Consider the following 18,036-nt stretch of genomic DNA (forward strand, 5'->3'; position numbering starts at 1 on the left):
CCCTCCTCCTCCCCCCTACCTGCTTCCCATTCTCATTCCCATCATCGTGATAAAGTGCTGTAGGAGAGCAGGCAGCCTTCACATACCTGCAAGGTCTCTCCTGTGCCAGCGCCCTCAGAACCCTCTGCACGGCCGAGTGGCTGGAGATTGTGGGGCCAGTTGTGCCTCTTGGTGCCTGTGGTTAACTGGGACCCTTGGAATGTTAAGGCATTTTCATATTTCCCTTTAAATTACCTCTGGGGCTTGAACAATGGCTTTCTGAGCTAAGTCTACAAGTGGCATTCCTGTTCCCTTGCGCCCTTGTAAAAGGACATACTTGAAGTGTTCTTGTAACTTTCAGGAACCTTTAAAAGGCATTATCTCTCAGTTTGTAAAGCTATTTTAAAATCCACTCCCCGGCCTGGTGTGACATCTCACAGTAGAAGCTCTGGGGTGACTGCTAGACTTGCCATCAACGCTAAGGTAGAGTTGGCAAGTAAGGGACCCCAAGATGAGGAACACACTCATCTTTTCTCTCAGAGCCTTCTGGTTTTATTTAAGGTCTTTTTGTTTAATATTATTATCTGCAGCATTTTTTTTCTCTTAAAGAAGAAAAGAATGTACTGAGTCTTTCAGGTCACAGGAGGGCTCAGTGCTTATTTTGGAACTCTAAATGTGTCTGTAGAAGTTAAGTTGAAGGCTCTTTCATTCCTTTTTGCTTTAGAGACCAGTGCTGAAAAGCAAGATACATAAGTTTAGATGTTCATGTTTAGATGTTTGCAAGCACATACTACTTGCAGATGTATGTATTTTTGGGTATATCTTTTGAGTCTCCAAAATACTTTATTTTTAGAGTCCAAATGCTTTCTATGAAGAAGCAAAATTAAAACATTTTTAATAGTCATCTTACAAAAAACTCCATTATTCTTGAAATTAAAAATGAAATACAGTGTTTTTAAAAAAATAAACATTAACATAATCTATTTAATGTTTACCAGTGATTAAAATTTAGTTTTTGCCTAGAAAGGAATTGAAGATAGTGGCTGAGATGCACACAAGCCTTATAAAAGACATTTAAATGTAAGTATGATTCATATTGAGGATTTGAAAATACATTTTGTCCTTAGAGGAAACAATTTTAGTTTCTAAAGAGTGTTCACTTCTGACATCTCAATTCCTGATTTCAGCAGCTGCACACTGTGTACATGTGTGTGCCACATTTAGGACAAGTAAAGTACGTGTCAAATAAGAAACTACTCTTCACACAGTAATAGCAGAAGATGTGTTCACATCCGATGGTATGAGGCATGGTGGGCCACTCTCCACCCAAAGAACATTCTTTGCCACTGGTTGCTAATGTACAATTACTATTTGGGGCACCAGTAAGGGGGATACACCATGAACATAATTGGGCTTTCAATTTGTGGATATTGATAAGTGGTAAGAGAAAAATCAAACTCAGCAAAACCATGCCAGAGGCGTTCCCTATTCATATACTCAAAGCCAACTTCACGGATATTTTGGGGCTTGCAAAATACAGAATGAATCCTAGGAGACGTTCTGTTAAAATTGCAAACTTTCCTCTTTGAAGGAAAATCAAAACATTAACTAACTCATCTAATTTCAAAAGTCCAAACATGAAATTCGCACATTGCTTGAATTTCCCAAATGACGCTAAATGACTATTTTGAAACAAATCATAGCATCGTTCTTCTAGCCACCTCCCACCAGTGGTACATGCAGCATAACAGAGTTTCTGGTTTTTACTTGGTGGAGGATACCTTGGGTTTGGGGAAAAATCGTTTCTGTACTGAATATTCAAAACTGATTGTCCCACAGTGGCATTTTTGGAGTAGACAGAGAATTGCCTTAGGAAAAGCCACAAGAGTGCTTTCACTCAGGTTCAAAGTGAGCTAACAACCCTGGATTAAATCCATTAAAGCACTGAGCAAACTGGGACCAAACTAGCTGCTCCAGGGCCTTGTTTAGTTCAAGTGCATCCAACTGATTTATTCTTAGCACTCTGTTTGTACTCTTAGTATCGCCTTCTCTGGGCACCATGTCTTCTCAGAAGGTCTCTTTTCCCCTTCTTGCAGCTCCTTCAAGACTTGACAGCCTATAGCTATGGCAGTAGGGATGCTTGCTGCAATTTCTTCTGTGAAATCTTTACCTCATTCTTGCCTGGAGCTTAGGAGTCTGCAAAATGCCCACGTTCCGCCTAAGTTTTTCAGAAACATTCTCTGGAAACCTTGCCTTTTCCTAGCTGAATCTGGGTTACACCTTTTGGGTATCTTATTGCTGCTGTCCTTTGAAATTCAGATATAGTATTAAAGTTTACAAATTAAAATTCTTTTAAATTCTCTTACTAATACGAACACATGAAGTTGACTCATGCTCAGTGCTTAGTCAGCTGCACATACTGTAGCTTGCTCTTCCCTTCCTTGGCCTGTTTGGGGATGTTTGATACACACCAAGTAGTTTGGTTTCTTTGTACAGTGGGATGGGCTGAGATCACCCATTCATAAGAGGGTAAAGTGTGGATGTTACTAGTGTAGTCCAAGACTCTGAAGATGGAGAGATGAGTGAGACAGGAACCATTAAATTAAAATGCAGCCATGCAAAGGGCACAAGAGAGAAATAATGAACTGTATATCCAGGACAGAAGGTTAGGAAGAGGTTGTGACCCTTAAGCTGTATTCCAAAGTTTAGGGGAAGCTTGCTTGGCTGATGTGAATGAAGGAAAAGAAGAGCAGCCGGCCCTTCTCAATACAGTGTCACAAAATAGGGTGTGTTTAAGAACTATAGCAACTTAGATTTCCCATTGTTTGCCACATTCATGGTTGTTCTGTTTCCAGGACTGTGGTCTTGGGTGTTAATTTATGAAAATTTAGGAAATTTTACTGATTTTATGATAACTTACAAAATCACTTGAAGATAATAACAAATTAATAAAGATTTGCCGAAGTGACTGATACATCAAAATTAGAGCTTTGAAATGGATCACATATCATTACAATCATAGATTTCAGTCTTCCTTCTGCTCCAGAAAGTCCGGGGTAGCAATGGTGGCCTCGCAGACAGCTCTTGCTCTTGGGCAGTAGTACAGTGGTACGTCCCATTGGGTTATGTTGCTGAGGTCAGTCTTGATCCGCTGATGGGTAGATCTTCAGTTAACATGTTACATTTTTCTCATAGATGGAAGGTGTTCACTGGTAACAGGGTGTGAGGTGGCTGGAGCTTAAATGGGAAGGAGAAATCCTGTCCCCTGTAGTTTGTCAGGGCCCAGGCAGATCCACTCCTCTCTATTGGAGGTATAGTTTACAAATTGCCTTAGGTGTCCCCAATCCAAATAGAACTTTTTGTTTGTCTAAGCACTGTGGTGACACATATGTCCTCTGTTTACATTCCCTTGGTGAGAATAAGCCATGGGCCTCAGTAAATGCAGAACACAGTGGGAATGTGGTTGCTGCTGGGCCACTGCTTTCCAGAACCTCAGCTCCAGGGTTAGTGGCTAAGGTCTCTGGGGGATGCAGGCTTGCTCTGTAGCCAGGGTACTTCAGTATCTGCAGTGGGAGTGAGGGAAGAACTCAAGCCTCACAGAGGATTCTGCTATGTCCTCTGTGTTAGTTACTTTTCTCATTGCTAGAACAACATACCCCATATCTGAAGTTAAAGGAGAAAAGTTTACTTGGCTTGCAGTTTATGGAGGTTTCAGTCCACAATTGGCTGGTTCCAAGGCAGGGTGGCAGACAGGCATCACAGAGGAGAAACAACATGGCGTGCACCAAGTAGCAAAAGCAACAAGGGAGTTTAAGAGCATCTATCTCCCTGCCCCTTTTATTCAGGCTACCAGGATTAGGGTGGTGGCAAACCAGTCATTCATGTTAGTAGTTTAGTAATCACATGTCCTTAACCCCAGCATCACACACTCTAGAATCAGCACCTCAGAAAAAGCTCAGGACCACATCAGGCTTTGGTGGTGGTGGGGGCATCTAGACATGAGTCATAACATCCTCTGAGACCATTTTTCTTCACTCAGGCATTTTCAAGCTAGCTAAATCTCCTCATAGATAGGGATTTCAAATTTTGGATAGTATTAAATATTAAATTTTTGTTTGCTATTAATTACTTGTAACTAGGACAAAAACAGCTGACACCCCCAATTTAAAAGAGAGGTTTATTTTGGCTTATTTTCAGTCCAAAGGTCACTGGCTCCAACACAGGAACAGCATGGCAGTCAGGGAGAAAGTGAAGAGCTGGTGAAGGAGGTACACCTACACCCTTGCAGGCTATTGTCCCACTGACCCCCTCTTCCAACCAACCCCTACCTCCTAACAGCAAGTCACCTAAAGCACCTTGTGATTCATTCGCTTCCCAAAAGGCTTGCCTGTGAGCTCATGAGGCCTTTGGAGGGCATTTTTTTCCTAATTAAAACATTAAATTTATTAGTACATATTTGCAGTACATAATGATTACATTGATTGTAGGGAGTTGGTACTTTATTAACACATCTTAATTCTTTTTACTTTGGGGGAGATTCTTGATCAAAACCATAAGATAACTCTAATTTTGTTTCTTTTTAAACCAGTCATGGTGAGCCCCCCTGCTTTTCCTAGACAATTTTCAAAGTTCATTTTCCTTAAAATTGTTTAGGGTTCTTAGAACTCTTAAGCAACCTTTTAGAGATGAGTGCCCAAACTGCAACCCCAAACCCACTTATTTACCACAGAGTGCCAACACTGCAATTAAACCTGAATTCCGAGGGTTTAGTTTAGAAAGCACAGCTTCTATACTTGGCTCAAGTGCCCACAGAGAGGGCTGAGGCGGGAGAAGTATCACAAGTTTGAGCTCAGGCTGGGCAACTTACCAAGTCTATATTAAAAAAAAAATGCTGGGATATAGCTCAGACCTTGGATTGATGATTTGATGTAATAATTTTATTTTAATATGATTTTAGTTGTAATTATTTGAGTATGTCAGTTAGTGAAGAGCCCATTAGGAAATAATTTTTAATTAGGCAACAAATGTCTATTATGAAGCTTATAATTAGAACTCTCCTTTTGAACAAGAGATGCCTTGAGATTTACATTAACTTTTAAACTCAGTTATCTAAATGATGGTAATGAATCCTAAGATCTTAACAGTGATAACAGAAGCTCTTGGAATGAGGTTCAGAATATCTGCCACTCTTCATTTTTTGATTTAAAAGAAGTTGCACCCTTTTGCTCACCCTGATAAGGGTCTGAAGTTTTGCAGTAATTGAGGTACTTACCATGACATCTTGAGCCGCAAACTTTGTTGTCTGAGGGTCATTTGACTTGAACATGCAAGCTTCAAAATGTAACTTTGATTTCTCAAGAGGGTTTGTTAAAGAATGAGGGAGAGGAGTTTTGTATGTGCAGTTTTAGGAGGTGGTTTATGGCCATTGTTCCAGTGCCTTTGTATTCTTTTTCACTGATCAGCACCCTTGCATGTGTTTTCTCTCTGCTCTCTGTGTGTGTGTTTGTGTGTGTATGTGTGTATCTAGGCTCCTGTGTCTGAGGGTTGTGCTAAGTGCCAGGTAGTGGATGAGGGGTACAAAATATCATAATCTTTCCTGTCTTGCAGTTTGTTTTCATGCAGTGCTGCTCAGGATAATTTTTGGCCGTGATGGAAGTGTTGTAGTTTGTATTGTTCTGGATAGTGGCCATGATTCACATGTGGCTAGTGAGCGCTTAAATGGAGCTGTGCCACTGAGGATCTGAATTCTTCATTCAATTTTAATTAATTTAAATTTGAATAGTTACATGTGACTGATGGCAGTCCTATTGGATAGGATAGGTCTAATGGAATAATCATACTCCAGAAATATAAAATTTTAAGTCTGACTCCTGGTAGGAAAGAGATATATTAAAACTTGAGCACTGGCAGAGGTCTGATTTTACAGACAGGTCCTTGAAAGCTTACATTTACTTGATTTGAATCATAAATTTAAAGGGTACATTTTATAAAATAAGATACAGTAGTTATTTGAAAAATGAAGTGGATGTAGTGATTGCCAAGTTGACTTCTAGATTTCTTTCTTGTAAAACCGAAGAGAGGAAACCATTAAGGGATAAAATGCAGAAACAGGACCAGATTGGCAGGGAAACGGAGTGACTTCTTGGTGTGCACTGACAGAACTCGGAAGAGAGGTTTGGACCAGACACAGCCATGACACCTGGAACTTAGAGTGAGAATGTGCCCACCTGAGAGCACCGAGTGGCTGGGGAGCCTGGGGGTGGGCCGAGGAGTCCCGCAGCTCCCTGTTCGGTGCGCCTGCCCAGGAAGGGTGCAAATGGTGGATTCTGAGAAGGTGGAGGAGGAAGCAGTGAGTGAGTCTGCTGTGAGTGGACACATGCACTTAGCAGATGCAGTTCAGTAACTAGCCTGGTGGGAAAGAAGTTCTGGTTTCTCTAAGGCATGAGTGAGTGCAACTTGTTTTGTCTAAGAGATGGAACATTTGAGCGTGATGATAACGTTCAAGACCTGATTATGGAAATGGTGACCAAAAGAGAGGGCATTATGAAGATCCAGGGACTGTGAGGCTGTGCAGAGTAAAATGAAAATATATCGAATCCCATTTTGACTAAAAGTTCTATCAAAAACTATTTCATGTTACAATTGGAAGGCGATAAAATGCATTATATAATGTACATGTAGTTAGGTAGTACTACATCATATAAAACTCGTGAGATATTGTGCAATAAAACTAATGATTGTATAGGAAGGCTTTGATTGTTCAAAATTTGAAAGCCTGGAATAGAAGGTCATTTGAGAATGATTAAAGAGTATTTATTCCATTATTGAAAACATGTATATGATAATCCTTAACTTTGGCAGGTATCAATAATAAAACACCTTGAATTTTGCATTTGTAGCTTTAAAGGCATTGTTGTAAATTAAAGTACCTTTCTGTTCTTTGAAATCTTTCTAGTACTGAGGATTTGATCATCCATATTCCATTACCATTGACTATTTCTTGATGCATTTATGTATTTTTCTTTCTCCTTATAATTAGCTAAACCACAGCCTGAAAAGAACATGAATGTGGTTCTGAAAATACTGTTGAAATTTTAATATCTGCAGGGAAATACAGACATCAAAAGCATTCTAACTGTCTCTTAACTAATTCTCACCCCCCATGATTACATAAAAATACTTGTTGATTGAACTTATAGCTTGTGCCTCATTGGGAAATAACAATTCTAAAATTGTTTTTGAAAATAATTTGAATATAATTATTCAATTATATATATTCAATTATATATTCAAGTGTACATCTTTCATTTCTTTACAAACTATTTCTGAAATCAAAACAACATGAGGAAGACAGTATTAGTTTGAAAGAATCACATAAATAAAAATGCCAATTTTCAGGCATGATCTATTTCTAGTGCTATTTCTAGTATTATTTCTAGTCACCACTTATTTGTGGGTGTGCAGTCATGTTTGATCATTTTACCCATAACTCCTCAAATTGCAATAGTAAAAGGTTTTTTTTTTCAATTAAATTATCCTGGAATGAAAGTTCTTATTCTATAGTTTTCCTCAGATGTAAATCATGAAGCCTTTCTATTAAAGCCTTTCTATTTCTGCACAAATGTATGCATATCATGATGCAGTAGTAAGAAATAAATGTCATCCTCCTGTACAGCCTCATTTTAAGTGGGAAATGGCCCAAGAATAGTTTCATTCAACACTTATCAAAAATAAATACAACTTCTCTCTTAAACTTCATCCTCTATTCACTACTGAAATCCCAATTTTTAAAAATATAATGCTGTGGGTTAAGAATAGTTGAGCTGCTCTAGGATCAAATCCCTCTTGGTCAGCTCATTCTCTTTGGTGAAAATACTTAACCTTTTGTTTTCTTTTAACCTTGACTGTGTTACTGTCGTTGGGAACTTCTTCCTAGGCAGCGGGTCCCTGCAGCCCTCCCTTTGTCATTGTAGGACCCGTGCTTCCGGGAGCCTGGTTTTATATTTGCCCGTTCGTGTCAGCTGGGGCTGACTGGTTCTTTCTGATCTCTTGAGTCATCATGAAGCCATTTACTATTGAAGCCCCCAACATCAACTGTTTACTTCTAGTTTTGAAGACCTCAAATACTGCCACCCTCCTTCCTGCACCTAGGCCTTGGCCTCCCACCAGACTTTTTAGCATGATCATAGTCTTTGCTAGGCTCCAAGAGATGTTCTGAGCCCCTCAAAACCAGGCTTATGTTGTGAATGACAGAAGTGTACTGTGTTAGGTATTTTAATTTACATGGTCTTCCAAGCCCAGTAATATCCCCTTATCATGTAAGGTATGGAGTTGAACTGATAGTTGACCTCCTAAGGCAGTGGTATGTACCTCTGTGGGCACGCAAGCCAAGTATATAAGTTATTTTTTTCTAAACTAACGCCTCAGTATTCAGGTTTAATTGTAGTGTTGACACTTTGTGAAAAATAGGTAGGTTTTGGGTTGCAGTTTTGGCACTCGTCTCTAAAAGGTTCACCATCACTGACCTTGGGCAGTTGTTTTAAAACATGACTATGCACTCTGATAAGAAATGTATGTTAAATTATAATCCAATATGGATGTTCCTGTACACAGACTTAAGATGCTTCAGAAACCAGTGTTTACCCTTGCTACTTGAGATACAACTTTATACTTTCTATATTGTAAGTAAAAGAAAAACCTCCATGTTTTGACAAACATAGTCTTTTACCTGGTTGAAAAGGCCCAGGCCAGACAGTGGAATTTGTGAGGTCATTGAAATTTGATATCCTCATTCTCCATCTAGCTTTTCATGTTCCCTTGGAGACAAAAGGAACAACTATCTTCCTTCCTGCAGGTCAGGGCTTCCCTTTGCTTTTTATTTGTTGTGTTTTTGCAGTGCTGGAGATTGAATTTAGTGCCTTTGCACTGAGCTACATTCTCAGGCCTAATTTTTTAAAAAATTTGAAACGGAGTCTTGCTAAATTGGTAAGTTGGGCTTGACTTTGTGATTATCCTCCCTCAGCTTCCCAGAGTGCTGGGATTAAAGGCATTTAGCTGCATCCCCAGCATTCTTTTTTCTTAATTTTATATTGAGGCAGGGTCTCCTTAAATTTGGCCTCAGATTATGTGAAATTTCTATTTCCTGAGTAGTTGACTTGCTCTACTATGCCAGATAGGCCAAATGCTTTCAGTATTACAGGTAAAGTCTATGATGCAAACATTCAGCCTTTGACAGGGCATTGGGGCGCTACCCTAAAGCATAAATTGCTTTTCTAAAAATGTCATCCTCAATCAATGATTAGGATAAAGTTGTTATATGAGATTTTTTCTTTTTTTTTCTACTTTGGAAAAAGACTGGATGAATAAGAGTAGAGATAGTGCTTTCATTTTCTGTTATATTCTTTCACTGTAGGATTTTCAGTTTGTGATATGACTATCTCCCATTTTAGTTCTGTTGTTTTATGTTGGATTATGGTGCCCCTAGTGGGGAAAAAGTGTCTTCTTGCAAATTTTCACTGGGTTCATTTCCAGGATATGCTTCATGTTACTATTTTATGAGTTTTTAAAAAGATATGATGGATATTGAGAAAAAAGGAAAGATTCTGTCTCTACTTCTCATGTGGATTCTACTTCTAAATGTAAGCCACAAGCACAACTACTTTTGGCTAGTACATGGGAAACTTTATTCAGAATAGTTACTTCAATTTCTTTTACAAAAATAAATTCTTGCACAGAGTGTAAGTTTTTGTTCCTTTCTGATTATTTTTATTGAAATGCTTATTGTCTCTTGTTAACTAACTATATTCATTATATAACTAGTGCCCACTTTCTCAGCCTTTGCCAGGAGAACCCCCTAGTTTCCATTAAAGAGTTTTATGGGGGCTCCCCACATGTCAAATTTGACACAGCCGGCTACACTGGCTTTTTATGAAGGTCTTTGAATGCAGTGCCAAGGCCTCCCACTAATTGTTTTATGGTCTCTGAGTCCTGCCTGGGGAAGCCCCTTGGTGGAGGACTGTGGGAGTGTGGAGTTGTCAGATACACCAGGAGTGAACACTGAAACCAGTCCTGGTCAGCTGTAGTGTGGTTGCCAAGGATCTTACGCAGAGCCACAAAACATTCCAAACACTGACTGCTTTTAAACAGTGACCCCTATTTCGAGAATACTCACTTCATTACATTTTTGGGAGAAATTCAAATCACAAATAGCTCTATAATTAATTTGAATGCTCACTTTGGGATTTGGCACTAGTGAGTTATTATTTTCCAAGTGCTAAAAGATAAAGCCACAACTAAATGTTTTTATGTGTTCAAGGAGAGAGAACTTATCATGGTTATCTCTGAACATGTAGTCCTGGAATAATGCATGCAATGTTGTGTGACTCTTTATCTTCTTTTCCTCTGGTTACGTATGTGTGTTTACCTGTATCAACCATCGAATTTCATGTGTCTATACTTAAAAAAAATAACATTTCTGAACTTTAAGAGAGGGTAGTGGTAGTAGAATTGAAATTCCACCTCATTCTCAGACTTCATACTGTTTTTCCTCAGCCTCAAGGAGCCTCAAGGAATCGGCTTGGTGTTTGGAGCTTGTCTTTTCTTCAGAGGCTGAAATGGGCTTTTTTTGAGGTATGATTGTGATCTCAGGGTGCTGTTGGTTTGGTTAAGGCTGAAATGTGTACAGAATGATTAGGGCTGAACTTTTAGCAGCCCTGGAGGAATGATATGTGTCCTGTACGAAGTTGACCACAACCTACCAGATGATGGCTTTAAAGGGCATTGTTGTATTTTTGCAAATTTTGATAATGATCTTTTAGGAAGTTCATGAAGGAGAAAAATAGAGTTTTATTTATTTGGGGAACTTATGATAATCTCAAAAGTGATTCTAAAATTTCAGATAAACCCTGAATTATCAACTCTTTATGAAAAATGTCATTTTTTTATGTGTGTGTAACATGTGGTTGTTTATTATGAGATGGATTTGTGTGGGAGTGTGATGTGCTCATACTCTGTGTTGCACTATTAATACAATAGCAATGGCAGTGGATAAAGTGAACCACAAATAAAGCATGATGTACATTAAAGTGTGAAATTAGTTTGAGTGTGCTGACTGCAGAAGTAATTTCAATAGCTTCCTAATGGTCTCTTCATACCTACTTTTTTATCTTTCAAAGTTGGTTATAAGTTTGCAAAAGCTGAGACAGAAAGGCAGTCTTAATGTTAATTTCTTAATCAACGTGTTGTCAAATCTTCATCTAAATTATGCAGTTATTTATCTTCTGCAAAATAACTTTATGGAAAGTTGTATGGAAAATTACCCCTGAAAGTCAGATTTGTTCCCTGGGTAGCTCCTTGATATGTCTTTATTTTGAATAGGCATCAAAACTGTGACCAACCTTAACATTTAACTATTGAGGATAAATTTTAAGCTACCTAAAAAACTTCTGTGCCCTTATATTTGTCATTTCTTAATGAGAACCCAAATTGTACAGTTTTGTATCCACTCTCAGCCTCTCTTCCTGGGATGGGTTACATGCTTTCCTCTACTTGGGATCTGAAAGGCCAGACTGAATGAAGCGTCAGTGCTGCCCCTACATCCAGTACCCCAGGGGTCTGCATGTCAAAAATGCTCCTTCATGTGTGCATTGTCTGCTGTGGGGCTCTAAAAGACTGCAACTTGTCCTTGGATATAATTAGTTAATTTTTTTTTTTTTTGTAACCAGGGATTGAATTCAGGACCTTGTGCTTGCAAGGCAGACAGTGGAATCACTGAGCTAAATCCCCAGCCCATTAGTTTATCTTTATACAGCTTGTTTTTCTTCTTCAGGCATCTTTCTTTACAGTTGTTTTGTTGAATGTCTTTCTGTCGCTTTTTACTGTTTGTGATAGTGAAGTTTTAAAATGATAACTCTGTAGCTTCAGTAGTGGAATACGGAATAGTGTTTGAGTCATTTTCAGTTAATGCTCTCAGTTGGCATATGTCATGCTGAATGATACATGCACATATAGGTGCAGTGTATCTACTATACCAACACATTTGCCCAGTAATTTCATGTGTTGTTATCCTGTTAATCTTTCACATGTAGCATAATCTTCCTGTTTGCAAATGGGAACTCAGTTTTAAGTTTGTCACCTATCCTCCCGTCATATCACAAATGGGCAGAGTTGGGATCTGAGTGTAACAAGTTTGTGTGTACTGAAATCTTAGGTTTGTGAAATGAAATATAAATATTATTACATTTGTGAAATTGAAGGTACTCTGGATGTTTTAATTCACATTTGGTCACATTGGTGACATCATTGTGTCATCAAGAGCATTCTAGATAGCTACTAAACAGTAGTTGCACAATCTTTGTGTAGCCCTGAGTTCAAGTTCTTGAATTTTCATTGTGTATTTGGTTGAACCTTCTCGGACTTAAGTTTTTCAGACTAAGTAATAAGGATTTCAGATTAATTATTATTTTGGCCACAAAGCTCTGTTCAAATGAAGTCATTTCTAAAAGTCACCCCACTCCTTTTGTACCAGGATTGAACTTAGGACTTTGTGCTTGAGAGGCAGGTGGTGACCCCACTGAGCTAAATCCCCAGCCCCACTAAAAGTTGTTTTTGTAAAATGGGTAAAATCAGATATGTTCTTATTGGAGGTAGAATAATAGGAGGAGGTGGTGGTTACTGAACTTTCTCTCCCTGGTTTGTCCCTTCCCCTAGGCACAGTTTGAAATGTACTAGATTAGATGATCTCTCAACTCAAAGATAATTTGGGTTCTAGATCTCTTACTGTGACTTTCTGAAAGGTCTATTTGGATTTGATCTTAGGAAAATATATGACATTAAGCTTACTAACAGAATTAGTAAACTATTCTTCAAGGGCTGGTGGCCTTTGGGTTGCTTCCAATTATTATGGGATCCAACTTAAGAATGTTATGTCTCGACTAACATATATTATTTTGGGAACTGTGGTGTTCACTTTCATTTTTGGAAGAAGTCCCTGGCCTTTCTGATAATGATTTTTCTTTTCTTCTCTCCCTTAGGCATTAAAAACATTTACTTGAAACATTTTTGTTACTCCTATTTGGCAACTGTAATTGGGTTCCTTTTACTTTCTCTCTAGGAGAAGAACTGGTGAAATTGGAGCCACAAACTCTTGAAACTATCCTACTAGCTGAACCATTTCCTTGTGTAATCACTTATTACCCTTAGATTTTTAGGTGAAACTCACTGTAGTCTTAAATTGAAGAAAAATAAAGTTAATAATTTTTTTGCATTACAGTTTGATTTCTCAAAATTGCAGAAGTTGAAGATCATGAAGGTTTGACTATTTTAATTATAAATAGGCACATTTTGGGGATATTTTACTTCTTTTGTATAGCCTACAACCATTCCTGAAAACAAGGTCTATAAAAAAGAATGGAGGGCTGGGAATTTAGCTCCGTGGTTCTGGCCAAGTGCAAGGTCCCGAGTTCAATCCCTGGTACAAAAAAAAAAGAATGGAGATAAAAGTCTCACATGTAGGATTAGCATGTGTCTTGGGGTTGCTTGGTGGGCTGGACTCTTCATTTACTACTTCTCTTGTGTTGAGAAATCCACGATTTTCTCATGGGTCTCCATGAATTTTCAGAGAACCCAACTTCACCTCCTGCATGCTGTGTACATCAAGACAATCAGTGTAGTTCATCTGCTGTGATGATGTGCGCAGGATGGGTGTGTGACATCACCACTTCACAAGGTGAATAGCAGAAGTTTGGGAATTGTGGAATAGCAGTGTTCTTGCTTGATTGCTGAGTGTGAAAAGGGGAAGTATTTATCCTCAGCAAGTGCTGGCCACTCTGTTGGAATAATGAGTTAAATGGTATGGTGGAAAAATGAAAAGGGACTGAGTCCTTGGTTGTTTCATTGAACCACTGAGTCAAGAATACCTGAAACTCATACTTCTTAACTCTTTAGTTATGTGGGCCAATAAATCTCCCTTATGTTTAAGTCACTTTGAATAGTTCATTGTCTCTGAATGAATTCTGTCTGCTCCATCAGAGCTTTTGTTGTTTTTGCATGAACTTTCCTAATTTAGGTGATTTTCCTAGAAGTAAAATCTGCCTGGTTATATCTTAATTTCCTCACCCATGAAGAACAGATTTTGTGTTTGACTATGCAAAATATCTATTGGACCACTCTTTTCCTCTCTGCTTCCAGAAACCTGATGTATCTTTTCAGTCATTTGCGGACTACTTTCCTGCTATTTAGAAACATTGTGCTGCCCTCCCTCCATCTCTGGTGATACTAGGAACGTGATTCATGCCATACAGAAACTAGATGTAGATAGATAGATGTAGATTTGCAGTCAGTCTCCCAACCCATGACTGCCTTGCTCCTGCCCCAGAAATACAAGTTGTTAAAGATGCAGATTTTGAAAAGAGATAGTCATAGGAATGATAAGTAGCCATTTTCCCAGTAAACTGCAATTTTGAAATAATGCACAGCTCCAGGGCAGCTAAGACTTAATAATGTGAAGGAGAAATGGTCTGTTTGTTGTGAGTCACTGAATTTTACTGTTGTCTTTCTTAATCACAGACTGGCTTCCTAACCATAGCCAGCTAAATCCTGAGTGATGTCAGCAGTTAAATTAATCTTTGAGAAGACTTTTGCGGATCAGCCCAAATCTTTCATACAGTTGGAAAAATAAATCAGAGCAGATGGCTTAGAAAGTCTAAGTCCATATTAAATCCACATGTAAAGAAAAGCACAGGCATGTTTGGAAACTTGGACATGGTACTGGGGATTTTTTAAAATGGGAGTTTGGATATCTCTAAGGACTTTTGCCATCTATTCAAGAAAGATAGGTAAAAATCTCAATAGCTGTTTAGAGGCGAGTGCATGGTAACACGGTTGGATACTGGGAAGCATTTACTCGTTGTATCCGGTGGTGACTGGCATCAGTAAGGGCCTTATAAGAATTCAGTTCATGTTACTAGCAGTGTCCAGCTTCATGCAGCAAAAGGAGCCAGTTTCTGTTCTCTCCCTCTTTTCTCTGTTCTCTCTCCCCTATTTTTTTTCCCATTCCCATTGCTGTACTTTCCCCTCCCTTCCTCTCCTCTGCAGCCCTCTTTCTCAGACAATGACAGTTAAATATGTGTGACTCAGTGAGGACTGACTGGGAAACACTGTTTATAAAAAGTAGTTGTGCTCTTCTAGACTGCACTGACTTCTTAGTGGTTTTTCTTCTGAATAGGTATTTTACAGAATTTGCACATTTTATATCATACTCTTATTATTGTGTACTTTTTGTGCATAAGACTATTTAAACATTATATTTGTCTAATTTTTGTTATATTTGATAGCCAAAATTTTGCAGTGTTTCTCTATACAGTGGACCCCCAAGTTACGACTGGCCTGAACAACTTGTGTTAATCAGATTATTGGAAGATTCATCTGCCTCTTGATCTATAGTGTGTACCCAGGTAAAAATATCCAGATCTCAGCTGTATTTACTTACAACCGGTTTGAGTTACAATCAGCCCTCGGGAACCAGCCAAGTACCTAAGTCAAAGGTCCACTATATTCTGAAGTATTACATAAATTAAAAGATGTTAAAATTGTACAGTTTTTTCCTAAAGCCAAACACAATATTAACTTAGAGGAGCTGGCTCTGAAGCTCAGATACATCTGCCATCTTGAAAGGATGCTCTGGGGACCGGCCTTGTTTTGTTTCCCTCAAGAACACCTTGTTAAATTTGGTGATCATGTCCAAAGTCAGCAATGCATGCCGAGATTTGTGAGTTATTTGGCTATATATTAGGTTGCATTTTTCAAAGCTGTCACTGTTTTCATTGAATCCTACAGTGTTATATTGATTTATATAGTGTCTCCGTGTGTGTGAATTGTAAATGGCTACCTTTGCTTTAGCAGTTAAAAAGAAATAGTTAAAAATAGTTATTTTGACTGTACGTATCTGAAAAATCTAATAGCATTTTGAAAACAGATTAACTCAAGTGAACTTACCTGTTGACCTTTAAAAGATGTGTTTTTAAAATCATTTCATTTATTTTGAAACTTAATCGTGAGATAATTGTTTCCCTTGGTAGAATAATAGAAGTTACCTAAACATAAATATTTCTTTCTTAAAATTAATCTAATACTTAATTTCTTTGAAAGCTATTTGGTTATAAGTGCATTCTTCTAAAATTCTTAAGTTTTACTGACAGTACCTGGTGAACTCAGGTGATCTGGACACAAATGCAAGCAAGTCACAGATTTATGGCATACAAAAGGGGCAGTAAAAGCTATAGTGGAAAGACCAGTTTGTTCATTTTTTATGAGTCACTGATGAATTGATTTGGCTCCAAACCTCTACTAACAGGTTAACATTTTTCACTTAAATCCAGAAAATACTGACAGTGTTACTATGATCAAATCATTAGGCTCCTTTGCATGAGAAGCTGCTGTGGTACATTTTCTCTCCTCATGGAGCCAATGGATTACTAATAGGAAAAAATCAAAGTGATTAACGCCTGAGACATAACAAAGGAGCTATACAAAAGCCACAGGTATTGTATGAGGGGTGTGGGGAAGACAGTGTGAGAGATGGGTGGGGATAAATGCAGTCATCATGAAGGAATCAATGAGATTAAGAAGCCATGTTTGAAATTATTATTACAGGACCAAGTAGCCTTTGGGTGGGAGAAAATGGGGGAAGGGCGTTTCACTGGCAGAGCAGCATGAGTAATGTTAGGGAGGCTAGAAACTGGGAAAGAGTAGAAAAATGAAACTCCAGCATAGCAGGCCTGAAATAGTTGTGCATGAAGAAAACTTCCGTGTAATAGGGCTTAAATGCCAGGCCAAAGAGTGTTCCCTTAATTTGCCAGGCAGGGGATAAAAGCAGTCACTTGGAACTAGGCTTTATAGAGAGCAGATGAAACTCTGCTTGAGAGGACTCATAGTGCACTCAGAAGTTACCCAGGGAGAGCAAAAGGCCTCAGTGCATTGTGGCAGAGGTGGTGGAAAGAAAGACACAGTGTCTGACTCATGAGTATGTGGAATCCATCGTATCGGACAGCTAATTGGAAATAGAGGATGAGGAAGCCTGTTGTTGAGGGAAACTGAATTTTGAGACTGGATCTGGAATTTTAACAGAAATTGACAAATCGGATAGTTCTAGTAGGTGATGGTCTCACTGATGATTAGGTTTTAATATTAGCACTTGCAAGTCTAATGAATATGTTAAGTCCTTTCTTTTCACTGATTGTTAAGCTTTAGTATAATTTGTATTTCTTTTTTATTGGTACCCGTTTGTGATACACAGTGAACGCATTCATCCAAATGTGTGTATCACATCTTAATCCTTCTGACTTCCCCTCACCCTCTCTTCGTCTTCCTCCCGGCTCCATTTCTAGATCCCCTTTCCATTTGCAAAAAGTCAGCCTCCCTATTTCTATCATCTGTCTTTTATTTTGGTCTTTAAATTATTTATACTTTGGGTTTCTCATGTAAGAGTAACTGTACAGAATTTAAGCTTCTGTGTCTGATTTATTGCCCTGAGTGTTAAGTTGGCACATCTGTTTTCCTATAAATGACTCAAGTTTATTCTTCTTTATGGCTGAGTAGCACTACATCGTGTGTATATATGTTTGTGCATTCATCTGTTGATGGACATACAGACTGCTTCCAAGATTTAGCTATTTATCATGAATATGCTGCTGTAAACATGGCTACGCGTGTATCATTGTAATACATGTATGATGTCTTTTAACTCTTTCAAGACAATGCCTAGAAGGGGAATAATTGGTGGAATGAGATTTCTAATTTTAGTATAACCACTGATTTGAATCTTACAGTGTTATATTGATTTATATAGTGTCTGTATGTATGTGAATTATGGGAGTGAAAATTTTCCACAATGGAAATAAGTGGTTGTACACTACACTACAGTGTAAAGGATTCCTTTTTACCTGAAGCCTTACCAGCATTGTTGTTTTTAAAATTCTTGGTGGTGGACATTCTTATTGGAGCATGATGAAATCTCACTATTGTTTTAATTTGCATTTCTTTTTTTTTTTTTTTTTTTTT

At 38.3% G+C, this 18,036-nt stretch overlaps 1 protein-coding gene and 1 pseudogene across 8 annotated transcripts in view; one reads left to right on the forward strand and one right to left on the reverse strand.

The window, feature by feature from the left end:
• Bmpr1b (bone morphogenetic protein receptor type 1B) overlaps nucleotides 1-18,036 on the forward strand; it is a 393,795-nt gene that overhangs the window by 142,416 nt on the left and 233,343 nt on the right. The window lies entirely within an intron of this gene.
• On the reverse strand, nucleotides 1,125-2,040 carry LOC104873086 (annotated as a pseudogene).

Source organism: Fukomys damarensis, unplaced genomic scaffold (assembly GCF_012274545.1).
Source record: "Fukomys damarensis isolate Sample0158 unplaced genomic scaffold, DMR_v1.0_HiC HiC_scaffold_32, whole genome shotgun sequence".
Classification (NCBI taxonomy): domain Eukaryota; kingdom Metazoa; phylum Chordata; class Mammalia; order Rodentia; family Bathyergidae; genus Fukomys; species Fukomys damarensis.